The following is an 18,839-nucleotide window of genomic DNA, read 5'->3' as shown; positions in this document are numbered from 1 at the left end:
TACACTGCGCAATCCCTGATCCCCCAAACCATCACCACAGTTCCACACACAGACACTGAGGAGGAGCCCTGGTCTCACTGACAGCGCTCCAGGGTCTACGCTCTGGAGGTAGACAGAGAAAGATGGGTACTGAAGACACGGGGCACAGGAGATCTCTATGTTTCGCCTCACTATCCGCCATCTTCCTCCTCGGCTTAGCTTCAACACACTGTCTGCTTCCTGCAAACTGAGGCCTCCCACCAAAAACTTAGACAGCCACCCATGTCACTCCCAGCCTAAGTTCAGTTTTCCCAGTTCATACGCAAGGGAATCCCGTTCTCTGGGATTCTTTAATGGGTGGGAAAACTTCCCAGAAAAAGCCAGCACACGAAACAGAGACCACCAACAGGTTACAGCTGCTCCTCTCCAGTCAGGGCAGAGGGCAGAAGAGACACCCTGCTTGGGCTGGAGGTTTCCCCAGAGGGAAGAACAAGAGACAGGGTGCTAGCCATATTACTATGCTAATGGTAGCTTCTAAGCCCCCCATGCTGGCTATGCTAACCCATTAGAGACTGCCCAGAGCAAGGAGACAGTGTTGAAGGGTAGGTCAAATCAGGTCCATCTCCCAGGTAAGAGGAGGGGAATGTATTTGGGGGCACTTGCAGAGACATGGGACTAGCCAGAGGACAGAGAACAATGCCTGGAGGACCTTCTTGAAAGGTGGACATCTTTGCTGGATCTAACAATGCATGGAGTTGTAACAATTCTTTGGCTGTTTTCTGGTAACAACTTCCTTAGGCAGTCTCCCTTCTTGGTAGAGGCAGAAGGATCTTTGTGAATTCAATGCCTCCTGGTCTACAAAGTGAGTTCCAGGACAGCCAGGGCTGTGAGACCCTCAGGCCCAGTCCTGTGCTCTTATTCCGCAAGCCCAGGGCTCTAGGACCAGAAGCCCTGCAGGGGGAGCCCCAGAATGACCAGGCCTTATACAGTAGAGAAAGCCAGTAGGCATGCCCCTGTGGTAGTCCTATCTGCCTATAAGTCTGAGTGTGGGAACCAAGGGGCAGTGACAGGCTGTGTGGGTGGTGGGCTGTCAGCAGCTGTCTGTCAGTTGCTTGGCCCTGAAAAGAACTTAAGCAGAAAAGGGCTGCAGGCCAAGCCATCATTCCCATGCCAGAAGCTAGCTCCTTTCACTCGGCTGGGTAGCTCTATCCCGTGTCTCCGGGCCCTGCTCACTGTCTTCCCTCTCCAAGCATACCATTCCCAAACTGGCGGTGCAGCCAGGTGGTCACACATCTTCAGTCCCTGCTCACGGTCCTCCCATCATGACGATCCCTGACAGTCATTCCCAGGCAACCAAAGCTGTAGGGATCACATAAACAGGGCATGTTCCCCAAACCGCCTTTAGCCCAGCCCCCCATACCTTTCCCATCCTACATACATCTTTGTGTCTCCTCCTACTCCACACACCCCACATTCTCCCCTCTTCACGTTCCTATCCTCACTGCCTCACAATCCCTACACCCCCACGCCTCTCAATCACTGGAGCTCCCCACACCCCCACTTCCTGGACCTACACACCCTCCACCAACCCCACCCGCCAATCAGTTTCCTGGAGAGAGAGAGATGGCCTAGACTCTAAGGTCATATTCCTAGTGCCACTGGCAAGACGTCGTCAGAGAAAAGTAGGTTATCCCTGAAGAAAAAGACAAATAGCCATTCCCATGAAGTGTCTAAGTTTCTCTGCACCCCAGGAAAGCGCAGGCCCCAGAGAGCCTGTCCGCAGAGGTCTCCAGGGCCTCTTGCAAGTGCCAGGAATGTCTAGTTATTTCCTGATTCAGGAAGGCACGAGGAAACCATAGCATCAACACAGACAAGGAGAAGAACACAGACAGGAGAAAAGAAAGGGAACCAGTTTGCATCTTTCACTCAGGAAAAAAAGTCTCCATTAAAATAGAATGCCACAGGGCATTAGATACTAATTTGCACGGGGCTGTTAGCGGCCAAGGTGTCAGTCCCTCCAGGACAATCTGCATTTAAAAAGCAGAGTGAGGAGAGTACCAGGCCCCTGGTGGGAGGGATGATCCTCCTTCAGAGACAGGTGGTTAGCTTTTGGTCTCCCTCCACTCCCCACTCCGGAGCCCACAATCCCTTGCTTCTCTCTAGAATGATCTCCCAGTACTGCTCATCCTGCAGCCTGTCTCTTGAAGTCACTGATCCCTCCAACTCTAGTCTTCATTATTCTTGGTCCAGCCTGATCCCGGTGGCCACCACACCTTCCCCAGTGGCCGCAGCTTCGCAGCTGAAGGCCTCCCCTCTCCTTGGTGCCAGCACAGTGGATAGCCTACTCTTGCTCTAAGTCGTCAAGGCCCCAAGTTAGCGTGTTGACCAAGAACACAACTGTATCCATTCCGATAAAGAAAAAAGCCCCCATTTGGGGTGTAGAGCCCTAAGAGAATCTAAGAGATTATGTATATCTTCAGTATCCCAGAACTCTGAGCCACAGGAAGGGAATGCTAACAGGAGGTACTAGGATTGGGGAGCAGGCAAGACTGTGACAGTACCAGACCTCAAGGGGGTCCTGCCAGGCTTCCCCAGGACATGGCTAACCTTGGACATGTGGCGGTGATAGGTCTGTTTGTAGCAAACCTTTCATCTGTAGTTACAGAGGGGTAGGGCCTGCCGAAGCCCTGTTTCCCATCCACACCTACATCAGGCCCCAGAGCCTACCTACTACTGTCCCCCTACATGCGCGTGCATGTGTGCAAACACACACACATGCATATACACACACATACACACACATGCATATACACACATACACACATGCACACAAGCATATACACACTAATATACATGCACACACACACGCTTTTTCCTTCTCTTTCCCTTCCCATCTACCATTCAAAATTCTTTAACACTCCCCCCATCCCAATCTTCTTGTTCTCCGCCTCCTTACACTCTGTAATGTATGTGCGCCTTGACGACTACTGAACAGGACCCACACCTCTGCCTGGCGTTCAAGAGACCGCTCCAAGCCTCTGCAGTAAGGTCATAGAGAGTTTCAAAGAAGAACGTGATGGGCAGCGTGGGAGGGAGGTGTCAGGCAGTTTGGTTCTGTTTCACGTGTACACGGCTTAACACCTTCCTGTTGGCTACTGTCCCCCAATTTGCATAAGAAAGTTCCAAGGGAGAAAGAGCCTAAATGTACTCTCAGTAAAGGGGTCACTGAGCAGAAAGGGGTCCACCTGGCTCGGTATGCTCTGGCACACTCACCAGCTCCTTCTTCATGGACCCTCATCAGGGTCTCCCAAGAGAAGCAGCAGGCACAGGGCTTTCTCAGCGGGGACCAGCTGACATGGCTTGCAGTTTGGATGAGTGTACCCAGGGTGTGACCGAAGGCCACACCGGAGCAAGGAAATCCACAGGAGTCAGGGAAATACCTCCCAACACATAAATGCCAGTGTGCTTTGTCAGCAGTAGAGGGAGGAGCACAGAGGCGCTGGAAGGAAGGAGGAAACTGGCCTTTTATTCCTCTGGTATTCGGTGATGGGTATTGTCTTATTGATCCATACAACAGTCCTTAAACGTGGATATTATTATACTCATTTTACGGGTGAGGAAACTATAAAACAGCAAAGGGATTAAACACTTTGCCCAAGGTCACACGACAGGGAAATGATAGGATCAAGAGTTAAGTGAAACTAGTGTGAACCCAAAATTCACCATCCTCCCTGCTTCTCCAACCAACTGGGGAAACACAGGCTCACATGGAAACACAGGCTCATTACATCGGCCCAATTGTTCACGCTAATGTTGGCAGTCATTCTGGAACATGCCCCCACGCACTCTCTTCCATCACCAGTAGACCTTCATCTGGCCCAGGGATGCTGACACACCTGCAAATCTCAGCACCGGAGGGGGAGGGGCAGGAGGAGCAGGAATATGAGGCCAGCCTGTACCTCTTCCTTAAAACCCAAAACAAGGGCTGGAGAGATGGCTCCTCGGTTAAGAGCACTGGCTGCTCTCCAGAGGACCAGGGTTCAATTCCCAGCACATGATGGTTCGCGATCATCTATAATACAGCTCTAGCTCCAGGAGATCTGCCACCACAGGCATGTCACACACGTACCTCTATGCATCCATACACACAAACAAACAAGCGAATAAATAAATAAAACACGGGCCAGCACAGCTGTCTTGGGCATGCTTCCTAACATTACTAACTAATCTTGCTAGATCTGGTCTTTTTCTGTAAAAAGAAAGTTTCGGTACTAACCACCTCAGCCATTTCCTCTGAGGCTGCGGAACACAGAGAGGATGCTGAGACGATGCTGAGAACAGTACAGGGAGCAGATACTGAGATGATGCCAAGAACACCACGGATGGGGATGGAGAGGCTTCGGTGTCATCATTTATCATGTGCTTACACTTTTCCGTGGATCTGAACTTTCGCCCAAGGGCATTTTTTTTCCCCTTCTTTAAGTACAACTGAGAAAAATCCTTAGACCAGTGTGGTGACACAGGCCTTTAATCCCAGCACTAGGGAGGCAGAGGCCAGGCTAGTTTACACAGGGAGTGTGAGGTTAGCCTGGGCTATAGAGTGAACCCTGTCTCAAATAAATAAAAACAAACAAAAAAGTAGTCTGTGGGGGCAGCAGTGCTGGGTGTCTGGAATGCGTTGGGAAGGCCCAGGAAAGGGAGAAAAGCAATGTTTAGAAGGTCTGGTGAGGAGAGGCAGTGCCGCAGGTACAGTGAGGGGCTGTGTTTCCAAGGAGGCTCCTGATCTTTGACTTCTCTCTGAAAGGAGATACTAGGAGCCTTCCTCTAGGGAGTTTTCAGGAAGAAGGAATAGGAGCTAGAGTTCCTAGTCTGCTTAACCAGGGTGAGGAAATTCCATTCCCTCTGTTCTGAGGGGAATTTCCCATCAAGGCAGCCAGTGACAGGGTTGGCTAGCTGAAAGAGCAGAAGAGCAGGTTCTGTCCTGAGCCCTGGAGCCAGCATCAAGTTCCAGTGCAGCCAGCAAAGCTGTGACCTTGAAGTCACCTCTCAAGGAGGTTATCTTCGAGGTCCTTCTCAGTTCTAACACTTTCTATGATCAGAAAAAATAAGCATCTTCCGTCACTTACAAAACCAGACACCAGGGGCTGGGGAGACAGCTTAATGGGGTGGGGGGAGGGGGGAGGGGGTGAGCGCTTGCTGGGCTGGCCTGGGAGCTGAGTTGAGACCTCTGGTGAAAACTGCCGCACTAGAGCTGGGCAATGGGAAGCAGAAAGAGGAGGAGCCCCAGGAGGAGCCAGCTAACTCGTGGCTTACTCATGGGCAAAGAGATCCAGGCTTCAACAAGGTAAAAGGCGGGACTGATATCTGAAGGTTGTCCTCTGACCTCCACACGCACGCCATGGTATGTGTACAACCACACAGACGCATACAGACAGAATGGACACACAGACACGGGGACACGACACACACAGAGAAATACCAAGCAAATCCAATTCAAATACACTAAAACAAGAAAGTGGTCCTAATTTTCCCAGAGCCTCCTAAGCCCAGATGAACTACCAGAGATGCCCAGAAGAAGACAAAATAACTCGATCTGGTTATCCTGACAGGGGAAGCGAGTGAAGTGGGAGCCTAAGAAATTCTCATGGTCATGCTTCCGCTTCCTAACAACAGGGAACTGAAGATTCAGCAGAGCTGGGGCTGGGTGTGGGGAGCATCTTCCTAGGCCCCTGTCCTTAAGAAGCTTTTCAATCTAAGGTAGCTCCAGTCTGGTGCCATCTTTTGGGCAATCCAGGGAATCTATAACAAATATATTCTGCATCTCTGCTGCCGGCCTGTTCTGTCTCTTGTGGTGACACTGAGACATGAGCATGGGATATGCAAAGTAGCTTTCCTGTTTCAAGTCCCACCTCTGTCATGTCCTGGCTGGCTGACACCAGTGTTAGCTATTATGGCTTTTTTGTTTTTGTTTTTTTGCCAGGTCAGCACTGGCCTGTCTGCAGACAGTAATCAGCCCTTGGAAAGTCTTTCTCCCAATTCCCTACAAATACTAAGCAGCCTTTCCCTCCCAGTTTCCATCTGTCAGCTCTATTTAAAGAGGAACACACAAGGAATAGTATTTATATTATCGCGCCATGCTTCCCTTTCTCAAAAGAGAAAGGTTCTGGAATGTTCCCTACTCCATATTCCCCTCAGTTTACTCCATCAACACCCCTGGCTGTTCTTCCTCTCGTAGGACAAATGCTACAGCCACCATGAGGGGGGGGGGCTGTCCTTTGCAGTTTGCAGACTGCTCTTGCACGTGTCACTTCATTTGGGGAAGCACCCCATTTAAAACAATCCTGTGAGCCACAGATACTTTCCCTCCTGTTTTACAAATATGGAACTTGTCCATGTTCACGTCTAGAAAGTAAGTCTCACCAGGCCTCACTCAAAGTCGGGCCTCGTGACACTTTGTCTACCATCCCTCATGGTGTGGACCAAGTGTATGTTCTGGAGGTATGAGGAACTTGAAGTCTGTGATCAGTCACAACATACAAAGAAACAGACACGCCTCCCTTTTTCTCTCCAATGGCCCCAGCAGTCACACAGCACCTGTAAAATGCAGGGGCAAGGCACCACAAGGGACCTAAAGGCCCACAGGGTGTGGAGTTTTTGTAGGAACACAGTGAGGTCTCGGGGGCAAAAAAAGCAGACATTCTAGACCACCACGCAAATCCAAAGGAGCACCCCAGAAAAATACCCAGGGCCCCCAAAACTAATTGACTATCCCTTACCCAGTGTTCCTGTGGAAAGGAAAATGGATAGGCTGCCTTCTGGCCAGGTCTGGGATCTCCATCAGATTCAGACATACACACCCATACACTCAGTAGTAAGCCCTGAACTGCAGAAGCCAAAACCTGCACTCACCCAGAAGCCAAAGGAGAGAAGCAGCCCCAGCCTGGGTCCAGGGCTCTCTCTCAAAGCCACTGTCTGCTCAGATGCTGGCTGTCAGGCATAGCTATAAAATGTGCCTCAACTTAATTTTTCCGTGAACGCAGTCCCACATGGAACTGCCAGGCTCCGGAGGAGCAGCAGTTCCTCATGCTCACAGTGTTCCAGGAGCTAGAGCTGGAGAGGGGGGAATATTTGTGGGCCCCGGGCTGCCATTCCTGGACCATGTCTTTCCTGAATATCTTTCCAAGGCCTCAGGGAAGCAAACAGAGTAAGTTTTCATTCAGGACTGTTTCGGGGCTGGAATTCAGTGCAAATTGCTTACATCTGCTTGGTCATTCCCAGACAAGCAGGTAGTTTAGAGAAAGAAGGGGCCATATTAGCCCACTTCTGGTAGCCCAGGTAGCCTGCTAAAGAATCTCCGGCCTGCTAGAGCTCAGCAGTCCAGACTGCTGAACTCTCTGACCAAGTTGAATAAAAATACCAGGGCAGTCAGAGACAATAGGACTTCCACCCTAAGCATGACTGGTGAGCTGGGACAGGGAAACCACAAAGATCCCAAAAGGGAGGTGAGATGTAGAGCCAGGTAACCCAGAAGGAGCAAGAGCAATGGCAGACTCCACGCACACTTCAACCTCAGCCAACAAGGGTGTATGCACTAACCTCATACATTTGGTAACGTCTTTCCACATCCCAAAAGCCTGCCAAGCCCCTGGACTCCCCACCCCACCCCAGCTTGGCAGCCTTGCCGGGGATTCCAGCTTCTATCACACCAGAAACACCAAAGCTGCTGCTGTATGGAACTGATAAAAAACGAGGGACAAGTACAGCCCAGAAGAGGAGCTCCTTCCCTGAGGGGCCGGAGACTCGGGCCTGAGGGTCCCAGGCTCTCCTGCAAGCTCTCAGTCTTTGGCTGCTGCAGTATCCTTATAAGGCCAATCCTACCCTCCTCCTGGCCGAAAAATGTATACAGTCCCGAGGGTGGACGCTGACTTCTCACCCGCTGCACAGGAAGCACCACTCCCATCACCCCCACTCCAGGACAGGTTTTGCTCTTAAACAAACTAATAAACAAATCGACTCCAAAGCGGTCCCATGGCTCAGCTCGCCCTGCAGCTGCACCCGGGAAGTGTGTTTGGGAGGAGGCAGCGGGTGATCGCCCGCGAGGCCGCGAATCGCTAGCGCGCCGTGGGGTGGGGGGCGAGCAACCTGCCGGGCGCCTGGGACCCGACTGGGCTCTCGGCGCTGCCATTGTTGCTCCTGGCGCTAGTGCTTTGGGGCGGGAGCCCTGCCCTCGTCGCCCCGGCTAGCTGGGCGCTCTGCAGCCCCCGGGCGGTGCTCACCTCCGAGTACTCGTCCTACCTGCGCTGGCCGCGGGTTCCGCCGCGACACCCTGACTGTCGTGGTTGGGCGACTTGGGCTCCCACGCCCCGGCTCGCTCTGTGGCTCCAGGAGGCTCCGGTCCCCGCGTGATGTGCAGTACGGCCCGCTCCCCTCGCCCTCCCAGGGCCGACTCTGGGATCCCCGCTGCAGGGGACGCACGGGCAATCGACGGGTGTGGGGGGTCGGTCCGGGGCCCAGTGCTGTCTGCGGGGAGCGTGCACGAGCTCGCAGTCAGTCAGGCGGCCCCGGGTGAGACAATAGCGCGAGCGGCGGGCGAGCGGGGAGAAGCCATCTCCCGGACAGCCGGCGCACTGCACGGCGTGCGAGGCTCGCCCGCTCCTGCCAGCACCGCGGCCCAGGCCGCCGGCAGCAGCCGCAGCGCCGAATCGCCCAGACGCCGGAGCCGAGAGGGCGGGGCGGCGGGAACCTGGCCCCCACCCTCCCTCTCTTCCTCCCGCCTCCCGCCTCCGCACCGTGCTCGGCGTCCTGAGCGGACCCCGGGGCCAGCAGTCCCACTCCCCGATAGCAGATGGTCGTTGCTTTCCAAGCTGGAACCCTTTGCTCTGAGGTCAGGTGAAAGCAAGCCAGATCACCCTATTGGAAGGGACACGGGGTGGGCGTTCAGTTGCCGGTTTGAGGAATTTCTCTCATAATTATGCATGCTAGGGATGCCCGAAAGAACTACCACCTTGATGGAGGAGGTGCAGGTGCAGATGTTGGCACTTTTCTCTCCCGTTTACCCAAGGGCGGTCTTCAAACCTGAGCGGGGAGGAGAATCAGAAGAGCCTCCAAACCAATTAAGATAGGAAGAAAACTTTGAAACTGTTATTTTCTCTGAGCACCTCCCTTAAAGCACCTGTGTCAAGCATTTTCCAGAAGACTCCACCCAGTACTGGCAAACTCTACGTTTGCGTCTGGTTTGCTAAATAACTCAGATCTCCGAGTACCCTTTCCTCAACCACGGATCTTGTTCTCTGCTCTCTTCCTTTCTTGCCTTTTTCTCCCCTTTCCAGTCACATTGTGAAGCTCATGGTTCTCAACCCTCCTTCTCGGAACCCCTTCAAGCACTGGGGGAATCTCAGCTCTGATGCCCACTGCCCTCCAGCCAAAACTCGCATGGAAACAGCTCCTAAGCATACTTAAGATGCTACCATTCCTGTCTGTTAAAGTCAGAAATGTCTTTATAAAACTTATGGGACCTTTAATTGTTCCCCCTATTTATATGAAACTGCAATAAACCCAAGCAGTTTTCCAAGAGACAAGGGCTAATGGCCTTCCTAGACTGGTAGAAGTAGAAACTGGAAAGGGCTCAAAAAGAGGAGAAACATCAAGTAGAAAGGGAGTTTGAGGGGTTGGAGAGATGGCTCAGAAGCTAAGAGAACTGACAGCTCTTCCAGAGGAACAGGGTACAATTCCCAGCACCCACATGGCAGCTCATAACTGTCTGTAACTCCAGTTCCAGTGGGTCTAACTCCCTCAAACACCAATGCATATAAAGAGAAAAAAAAAAGGAAAGGGAGTTTGAACAACTAGAGGAAGTCTTATCCAGTCCTGTGGAAGAGAGAGCAATACAAAAAGAGAGTTCACAAGCCGGGCCTGGTGCTGCAAACCCTCTGTTCCAGCACTTGGGAGTCAGAAGCAGGCAGATCAGGCAGCTCCCCAGTGGTGTGTAACTCTAGGGGGATCTATTGCTTTCTTCTAGCCTCTGCAGGGATCCACACGCATGTGCACATACCCACACAAACATAAACTAAATCTTAACCAAAACAAAAAAAAATGAGTTCACAGTTCTAAACTATTTGGGGGAGAGTATTGTTTTGTTTTCATTGAAGATGAACTCTGGGCCAATGAAAAGGAACCTTGTGGGCATTACCAGGCAAGGTAGAGGAGCCTGTGGGAGTTCAATCAGGTTCCAGTGGTTTGAAGAGTAAAAGACAGGTTCTAGAAGCTTATCACCCAGAGGAGAACTATAATGCAGGAGACAGAGGAGCGTGAAGGATTACCAAAGGTGTTATTACTTGGCACAGGTTTCCACATGTAGCTCAGGCTGGCATTTGAACTTGCTATGTAGGCCAAGCTGACTTCAAAGTCCTGATTGTCTGTTTCCTGAGTGCTGAGCCACCACATTTGGCTTGGTTTTCTTCTAAGACGAGGAAGAAGCATGTTCATAGGTTGAGAGGGAAGAGCAAGGTAAGAAAGGAAGAAAAATGAAAACTGTCCCAACTGAAGAAAGGACACGGGGCAGAGCAAATGGTAAAGTTGTCTGAGATGTATTTGAGTGGAGAGGCTCAGGGGCAGATGGCATCTGTAGACTGCTACATCTAGAGGCTATGCCCTGAGGAAAAGACCGTGCTCCTTGATAGTCTCTAAGCAATCTGTGAGAGAAAGGGGGTCGAACCAAAAATGAAAGCTGGGCATGGTGATGCACCCTTCTAATCCCAGCACTCGGGAGGCGGAGGCAGGTGGACTTCTGAGTTCAAGGTCAGCCTGGTCTACAGAGAGAGTTCTAGGACAACAAGGGCTATACAGAGAAACCCTGTCTCAAAAACAAAACAAAGAAACAAATGATAGAATTGAAGACTTAAGGAAAACGGTTAAAGTTAAAATAACCATAGAAATGATGGGGTATATAGCTCAGTTTACAAAAGGCCTCCTTAAACCCCAGCACCAAGAGAGGAGTAGGGATGGGGGCAGCAACTGCTCACAGGTAGCATAGAAGCCACAGCTAGTACTGGGTATTTTAGTACTGTGCTGATGCTATCTGAATGTTTCCTTCTATAGCACTTAGACACCCAGGTATAACATTGAGCCAGAGTTGCAGGTGTATGGGAGAAGAATGTGCAGCAGAAGGGTAAAGAAGAGGGCTCTTGCCTGATGGTGGTGGTGCAGGCCTTTAACCACAGCAGGCAGAGACAGAGGCAGAGGCAGGTGGGTCTCCAAAGCCAGCATGGTCTACACAGCAAATTCCAGGACAACCAGGGCTACACAGAGAAACCCTATCTCAGAAAAAAAAAGTGAAGAAAAGAAGAAGAGGAAGAGGAGGAGGAAGAAGACAGCTCTTAGCAAGATGAGATTGCCTAAAAGAAGGAAGTGAAGCTAAGAAAAAGCTTTAAAACTTTTTAAAATTCTTTTATCTTTTTTTATTCGTTAACTGATGCTCTCCTCCCCATACTAGCTCTGTAGACCAGGCTGGCCTCGAACTCACAGAGATCCACCTGCCTCTGTCTCCTGAGTACTGGAATTAAAGGCATGTGCCACACTATTGCCCGGCTTAACTGAAGTTTTTGAGACAGAATCTTTCACTATGTAACCTTGGCTGGTCTGGAACTTGTTACCAGACTGTTCTTGGATAGAGAGCCTGCCTACCTCTGCCCCAGAAGGGGATTGAAGGTATGTGCCACCACAAACAGCCCTTACTGTAGTTTTGAAACTTCTGTGTTCATGGAGAAGCCAACAGTGCCGGGCACATATGGCTTCCTATGATTTCAAATTTAAATTCCCGTAGAAAGTCTGTGAGACCTTTTGTAGCTGGACCCTGCTTTTCACTTTAGCCTCAGAGGAAAGTCCTTGTCTCACTCATCGCTGTAGCCCAAATTGATACCTGCCACAGTGTGTTCAGTAGATGTATGTTCTACTTGGTGGGCAGAACTTCCGGCGGAAGGGATGGCCATCTCCGCACCCCCAAAATGAAAGGAGGTGCTCTGTGGCAAGGCAGAAGGACTTCACAGGCGTGGTTAAGGCCTTGGAGATTAAGGAGTGAGATTATCGCTCCTTAAGGCCCGGTCTAATCACTCCAGCCCCTGACACTGGACAGTCTCCCCCAGCAGAAGCCAGAGGGGCTGTGATGACGGAAGAACACTTGGAAAACGAATGTTGCTGGAGACACTCTAGAGATGAGGTAGGGCAAGAAACAGTGGAAACACAGCTCTGCTGTCACCTGGACTTCAGTGACAGTCGGTGGACTTCTAACCTGCTGAGCTGTCAGGTCAGGGGACAGGGGGTTGTTTTTGAGAGGAGGTCTGATACGGCCCGACTAGCTTCAGACTTGCTCTAAGGGTGGTCTCGAACTCCAGAACCTCCTGCTCAGCACCTCCCAAGTGCTGAGATTATGGCCTTTGCACAGACACTTGGCTCATATCGGTCTGTTTGGCAGCACTAGGGACTGAACACAGACACGATGCTATGCATGAGAGGCAACACTCTACCTCTGAGCTACTGCCCTAGGCCTAGCTCTCTGTGCTTTAAAATCCACTTTACTGGGTTGGGTGTGATTTGTTATGGTAGCAATAGTAAATATTATACTTAATATTTATTTTAATAATTTAATTAATTGTTGGGGGTTTATTTGTTTGGTTGGTTGGTTTTTGGGTTTTTGAGACAGGGTTTCTCAGCTTTGGAGCCTGTCCTAGAACTTGCTCTGTTGACCAGGCTGATCTTGAACTCACAAAGATCTGCCTGTCTCTGCCTCCCTGAGTGTCAGCCCTGGGATCAAAGGGCATGTGCCACCACCGTCTAGCTATTCATTAATTTTTTTAATTTAAAAGAATGTTTATTGTCCTGGTTCCTAGGGGAAGCTTCTCTACAGGGCCTCCTTATACACTCTTAATTTTTTTTCCCCCTTTTTATTTGAGACAAAGTCCCTCACTGGTCCAGACTGAGACTAGCTGCCCAGTGAACTCTGAACCCTTGTCTCCTCCCATCTTGCCGTCTCTGGGATTACAAGAGAACTCCAATGTCGGATACTTTCAGTGTAGATATTGGAGATCTGAACTCAGGTCTTCATGCTTTCAAGGTAAGCCCTCTACCAACTGAGCTCTGTCCTGAGTTCTCTTGTCTTCTACTGTCCTCTGCTTCTCTCTGTCTCTTTTAGAGCGAGGGTAACTTGTTTGTTTTTATTGAAAGACAGGATCTCACTATAGTCTGATTTGTTCTCAAACTCACAACAATCCTCCAGCCACTGCCTCTTTGTCTGTTTGTTTATCGACACAGGGTTTCTCTGTGTAGCTTTGGGGCCTGTCCTGGAACTCATTCTATCTAGATCTAACTGCCTCTGTCTCCCCAAGTGCCCCAGCTGGGTTTGGCACCGCTTGCGTGTAATCTCAGTCCAGAAGGAAGGAAAGAAGGATGACGAGCTCAAGGCCAGACCCGGATATAGGAGACCTCATCTCAAAAATAACAAAGGCTAGAGAGATGGCTCAGCCCTTAGAGCACTCGCTGCCTTCAGAGGACTGGGATTCAATTCCCGGACCCACATCAGGCTGCACACAACTGTCTGTAACTTCAGTTCCAGAATTTCAAAACCTCCTCTGGCCTCCACAGGCATGGTCTCCACTTGGTGCAAAGTCAAACAGGTACACATACACGTAAATTTAAAAATAAAAGAAAGAAAACTGAAAATGAACGGGACGCTCCATGCACAGAATCTGTGAGTTTCGCCTGCCCTCTAGTGGAAACGTTAGATACAGCAGTCAATGTAAGGCGCGGCTTCAGGAAGCTCCAGGGAAGGAAGGTTCCTGCTCGGCAAGGTCTGAGATGGCACCTGTAATGGTGTTTTCACACAACAGATGCGAAGCAGAGTCATTTCCTGCTACCTCAGACGGGCCCCCAGTCTAAATGAGCCAAACCTCTGATAAGATAAAATCATTCTCCTTAGCCTGCTCCTGCCTGGCCAATTCTCTCTCTCTCTCTCTCTCTCTCTCTCTCTCTCTCTCTCTCTCTCTCTCTCTCTCTCCTTCCCTCCCTCCCTCCCTCCCTTCCTCCCTCCCTCCCTTCCTCCATCCCTTCCTTTACTTCGGCCGGTAGGTACAGCGGGTGCTCTTCAAGTTCCTTCCGTACTTGCCGTGTTCCTCCCTACCAACCTGCTCAGTTTTGGAAATAGGAGATAACCAATAAGCAGCTTACTGACTGGCCATTGCCATTTAGTCAGTTAAACTCGAAACTTCTGGCTTTATCCTCCAGCAGTAAGAAGGGCCTTTGGGTAGGGAAAATAAATCTCCTATTCCTGTTCCTCTTAGACAGCCTGGACAGACGCCATCTCCCTTCCTCTAAAATGTGGCCTACAAGGCATAGTGTTCCACAGCTTTCATCCTGGTCCTCTGGGGCCAGAAACAGGCAGATTTCTGTGAGTCTGAGGCTGGTCTGGTCTACACAGCGAGTTCTAGGTCACCCAGGGCTTCCAAAATTCAGAGGTGTGGTTCATCCCCACACCTCATGCATAGAGACAGAGCAAAGCAAGGAATGTTTTTCTTGCTTGTTATATATCTAACTTGTTCAAGAAGTATATACAGACAATTAACGAACCAACGTCTCTTTGGTTCTTTACAGTTTCTTCCACATGATTTCACAGGACATCAACTCCACTCTGATAGTGTGGTTTTCTTATATAATGGCCAAGGGTGGACTTTTCATGGGATGTACTCCCTCATAATTGGTTTCTAGCCATAAATAAAGGACATTGAGCCTATAATTCGTGATCCTAGAGAAGCTAAATAAGAAGGTGAACCCAGAGAAAAACATATAGTCATCCTCCTGGATATTAACCTTCATCAGACGATGAAAGGAGACAGAGACAGAGTCCCACATTGGAGCACCGGACTACAACTCCAAGGTCTAAATCAGGAGCAGAAGGAGAGAGAGCATGAGCAAGGAACTCAGGACCGCGAGGGGTGCACCCACACACTGAGACAATGGAGATGTTCTATCGGGAACTCACCAAGGCTGGCTGGCCTGGGTCTGAAAAAGCCTGGGATAAAACCGGACTCGCTGAACATAGCAGACAATGAGGACTACTGAGAACTCAAGAACAATGGCAATGGGGTTTTGATCCTACTGCACATACTGGCTTTGTGGGAGCCTAGGCAGTTTGGATGCTCACCTTACTAGACCTGGATGGAGGTGGGTAGTCCTTGGACTTCCCTCAGGATAGGGAACCCTGATTGCTCTTCAGGCTGATGAGGGAGGGAGACTGGATTGGGGGAGGGGGAGGGAAATGGGAGGCGGTGCCTGGGAGGAGGCAGAAATCTTTAATAAATAAATAATAATAATAAAAGACATATTCCATTGCTCCTCAGCTCCCATGTTTACTGTGCATTTCTTTAAAGACTTACTTACATGTATGGGCTATGTGTGTTTGGAGGCACCAGGTGCATACAGGAGCCCCGAGAAGAGCCCCTGGAATTGGAGTTACAGGCCATTTTTAGCTGCCATGTAGGGTCCTATGCAGTAACTGAAAGTGATGTGCTCATAATCACTGAGCCATCTCTCCAGTCCCTCTTGGGTTTAGTTCTTTATGCTAAACATGTTTGCTTCTAGGTAGGCTCACCGTTCCGAGACTGCTGTTGGCTCCATGTCTGTTTATTTCCTAATCCATAGGTAGTTCGGTGCCTGAACACAACAGTTTACCAGTAAATCCTTCTGTGCATTAATTAATTAATTAATTAATTAAATTATTATTATTATTTTTACTTTATGTATTTATTTTGGTTTTTCGAGACAGGGTTTCTCTGTGTTGCTTTGGAGCCTGTCCTGGAACTCACTAAAGGCGTTTTTTTTTTTTTATTATGTAGTGTTCTGCCTGCATGTATGCCCGCGTGCCAGAAGAGGGCATCAGATCTCATTGAGGATGGTTGTGAGCAACCATGTTGTTGCTGGGAATTGAACTCAGAGCAGCCAGTGTTCTTAAGTACTGAGCCATCTCTCCAGCCCTAATTTTGTTTTTATCTTAATCACATGTTTTTGCGTGTCTTTGTATGTGTGTGGGCATGCACACCAGAGTGTGGGAGTCTATTCTCCCTCATGTTATTAGGTTCAGCGACAAACACCTTTAACCCACTGCATGGTCTAACCAGCCATCCTTGTGCATTTTGAGCTTGTTCCTTCAGACTTAATTTGTGATGATAAATATAGCAGAAGAATGAAATTTTGCATTTAGAGGGTATGCTGGCTTGGTATATGTCAACTTGGCGCAACCTAGAATCATCAGGGAAAAGAATATTTCGACTGCGAAAATGCTTTCGCTAAACTGGGTAAGCCTGTGGCACATTTTCTTGATTGATGATTGATGTGGGAGGGGGCAGCTCACTGTGGGCAGTACCAACCCTGGGCTAGTGGTCCTGGGCGCTATAAGAAAGCAGGCTGAGGCTGGTCAGTGGTGGCATATGTTTTTAATCTGAGCACTTGGAGGCAGAGGCAGATGGATCTCTGAGGCTAACCTGGTCTACAGAGTCAGTTTCAGGATGGCCAGGACGACACAAAAGAAACCCTGTCTTGGAAAAGAAAGCAAGGAAGGAAGGAAGGAAGCTAGCAAGAAAGCAGACTAAGCAGGTCAGTAAGAAATAGTCTTCCATGGCCTCTGCATCAGCTCCTGCCCTGCATGCTTTCCTGTCTTGACCCCCACCCCCACCCCCATGGAATGTAATGTGACATAGGACTGTAAACTGAAACAAATCTTTCCTTCCTAAGTTGTGTGTTGACTCAGCTTTTAACACAGCAATAAAACCCTAACTATAGCAAAAGGGATCTGACAGGTAACCTGCTAACCCCCTCGAGTGTATACAGACCCAGGCCTATTTACGCTCCCACAGTTGACTGGTCATGGTTCTTTAAGAACCACACAGTTCTAGGAAAGGAAATTTTTTCCTACCGAGACTGAGCTACTTTGCCGTTGTCTGTGTTTAGGAGCTTCAGGTACTCAGAAACAAAGATGAAATAAATCCCCCATCGGTGTTTGACAGTCATAGTCTGTGCTCCACAACCCATGTGTCGGATCTGGAAACTCATTGCAGTTGTAAGGTTTTTTTTATCTTTAATTACGTACATATGTTATGTCTTTGTTATGTATGCCGTGTGGGTGCCTGGGGAGTGCGGAAGAACATGTTGTTCACTGCGTAGACCAGGCTCGCCTCCAACTTGGAGATCCTTCTGCCTCTGTCTCTGGAATCTGGGTTTAAGGTGTGCACCACCATCTCCTGTTGATCGATTGACTTTTACTCTCAGTACTACAGTTTGGTTTCCTTAGGTGTACAAATCTTGCTTTGGAAGGATTTGTTTTGGGAGGTTGAAGGGAGAGAAAAAGAAAAACTCAAACAAAATGTAAAAAGTTTAAACTCCCTTCTTATACGCTCGAGATTCAGACCCACCTTCCATCTCCGTTTACTTCTGCTTTCTGAATTAGTAGACCCTCTCTGGTCAGCACATCCGGCCCTCGTGCAAGGAGTGTGTAATTGCCCAGCTCCATCGTCGGGAGAATGACAGTATTATTTTTCATTAACGGAAGAAATGGAATGTGGTCCAGAGGAACAAAATTAAGAGTGATAGAAGAGAAAACGTGTAATAAAAAGAGCATACTCAAATGCTGACGTGTCCGTGTTCATCTTGTTTGTCCATTTTTCTGTAGTTGACTAGCATTAATATTGTTTTAGAGAGTTTAGTAGATACTGGCAATTTATCAAATCAAATATCAAAGAAAACACATATGTTAGGTAAAAGGAACAAAAAAAAGTAATTAGCAATTTGAAGCTTTAAAAACATACTTAATAGCTAACTGAAACCTAAATCTAACTCATCAGGCAAAAAGGTAGTGGGTTACCATTATATCAAGTAAATAGAAGAGAAAGTTGTCTCACAGGGCGCCCGGATAGCTCAGTCGGTAGAGCATCAGACTTTTAATCTGAGGGTCCAGGGTTCAAGTCCCTGTTCGGGCGGCTGGATATTTTGCATGGAAAGTCATACTTATAGTTGCCGAGCATCTCAATCTCTTAAGAAAAAGGTTACTTTACTCAAAATACAATTAGGTGCAATTTTCGTAGAGTTGAGAGATTTAAGCATATGTTACATACTCTTAGTACGGGCAAGATTTTGTTCTTCCACGCGTATGGAGGGTAGGGTTCCGAGTCGGTGGACTCACCAATCCTCACCAGAAAAGAATGATAATAAAAGGCATACGTTACTTAGCTTGGGCTACCCTTAAATTTGTATAAATTTTAGCTACCACTTCTCTTTCAACTGTATTTAACAATGTCCATAGAATAATGAACATTCTTTTAAGAAACGCGTTGTCTTTCCTAGACTTCTTTTTACAACTAAATTTAGCCAAAATGAAAAAAAAAAAATTCTGAGCGCCCGAACAGGGACTTGAACCCTGGACCCTCAGATTAAAAGTCTGATGCTCTACCGACTGAGCTATCCGGGCTCCTGCAGAACGAGCTTCCTACAGTGCTTTACATAAGAGTAGGAAACCTTGGGCAAGCGCGCCCTCCCTAAATGCTGTATTCTCGCGAGAGTAAAAGTAGTCCCGATTCGTGTTGCGTTACTACGTCCTTTGCAATTGTGAAATTCACGTTTTCCCTCGTTAGGTAGACTTTAATCTGTAAACTACGTTTGAAACTCTGTAGTAACAGACTCGGGCCTATTTTCCCGTTTCACACCAGTGGCGACATCCGTGCTAAAACCCTTGCAGCAGGGTTGGAAAGGAGTTTCAAGAGCGACTTCGAACATGGTGTTCTTTAGCGAATGCGCTGAGCTGTGCACAGAGTATAAAATGGGGG

At 49.0% G+C, this 18,839-nt stretch overlaps 1 protein-coding gene and 2 non-coding genes across 3 annotated transcripts in view; 1 reads left to right on the top strand and 2 right to left on the bottom strand.

The window, feature by feature from the left end:
- Positions 1-8,663, bottom strand: part of Pik3c2b (phosphatidylinositol-4-phosphate 3-kinase catalytic subunit type 2 beta) — a 63,656-nt gene extending 54,993 nt beyond the window's left edge. Inside the window, exon 1 of the mRNA XM_075987938.1 lies at positions 8,275-8,663. The gene's annotated coding sequence lies outside the window, so the exon portion shown is untranslated. The remainder of the gene's footprint in view (positions 1-8,274) is intronic.
- A 9,260-nt stretch (positions 8,664-17,923) lies between these two features.
- On the top strand, positions 17,924-17,996 carry Trnak-uuu (transfer RNA lysine (anticodon UUU)). The gene has a single exon. It is a non-coding gene; the product is annotated as a tRNA-Lys (tRNA).
- Positions 17,997-18,411: 415 nt separating this feature from the next.
- Positions 18,412-18,484, bottom strand: Trnak-uuu (transfer RNA lysine (anticodon UUU)). Its single transcript has one exon. It is a non-coding gene; the product is annotated as a tRNA-Lys (tRNA).
- Between the last annotated feature and the right edge of the window lie 355 nt (positions 18,485-18,839).

This window comes from Microtus pennsylvanicus, chromosome 10, assembly GCF_037038515.1.
Source record: "Microtus pennsylvanicus isolate mMicPen1 chromosome 10, mMicPen1.hap1, whole genome shotgun sequence".
Taxonomy (NCBI): Eukaryota; Metazoa; Chordata; class Mammalia; order Rodentia; family Cricetidae; genus Microtus; species Microtus pennsylvanicus.
This window is presented reverse-complemented; position numbering and strand designations above follow the sequence as displayed.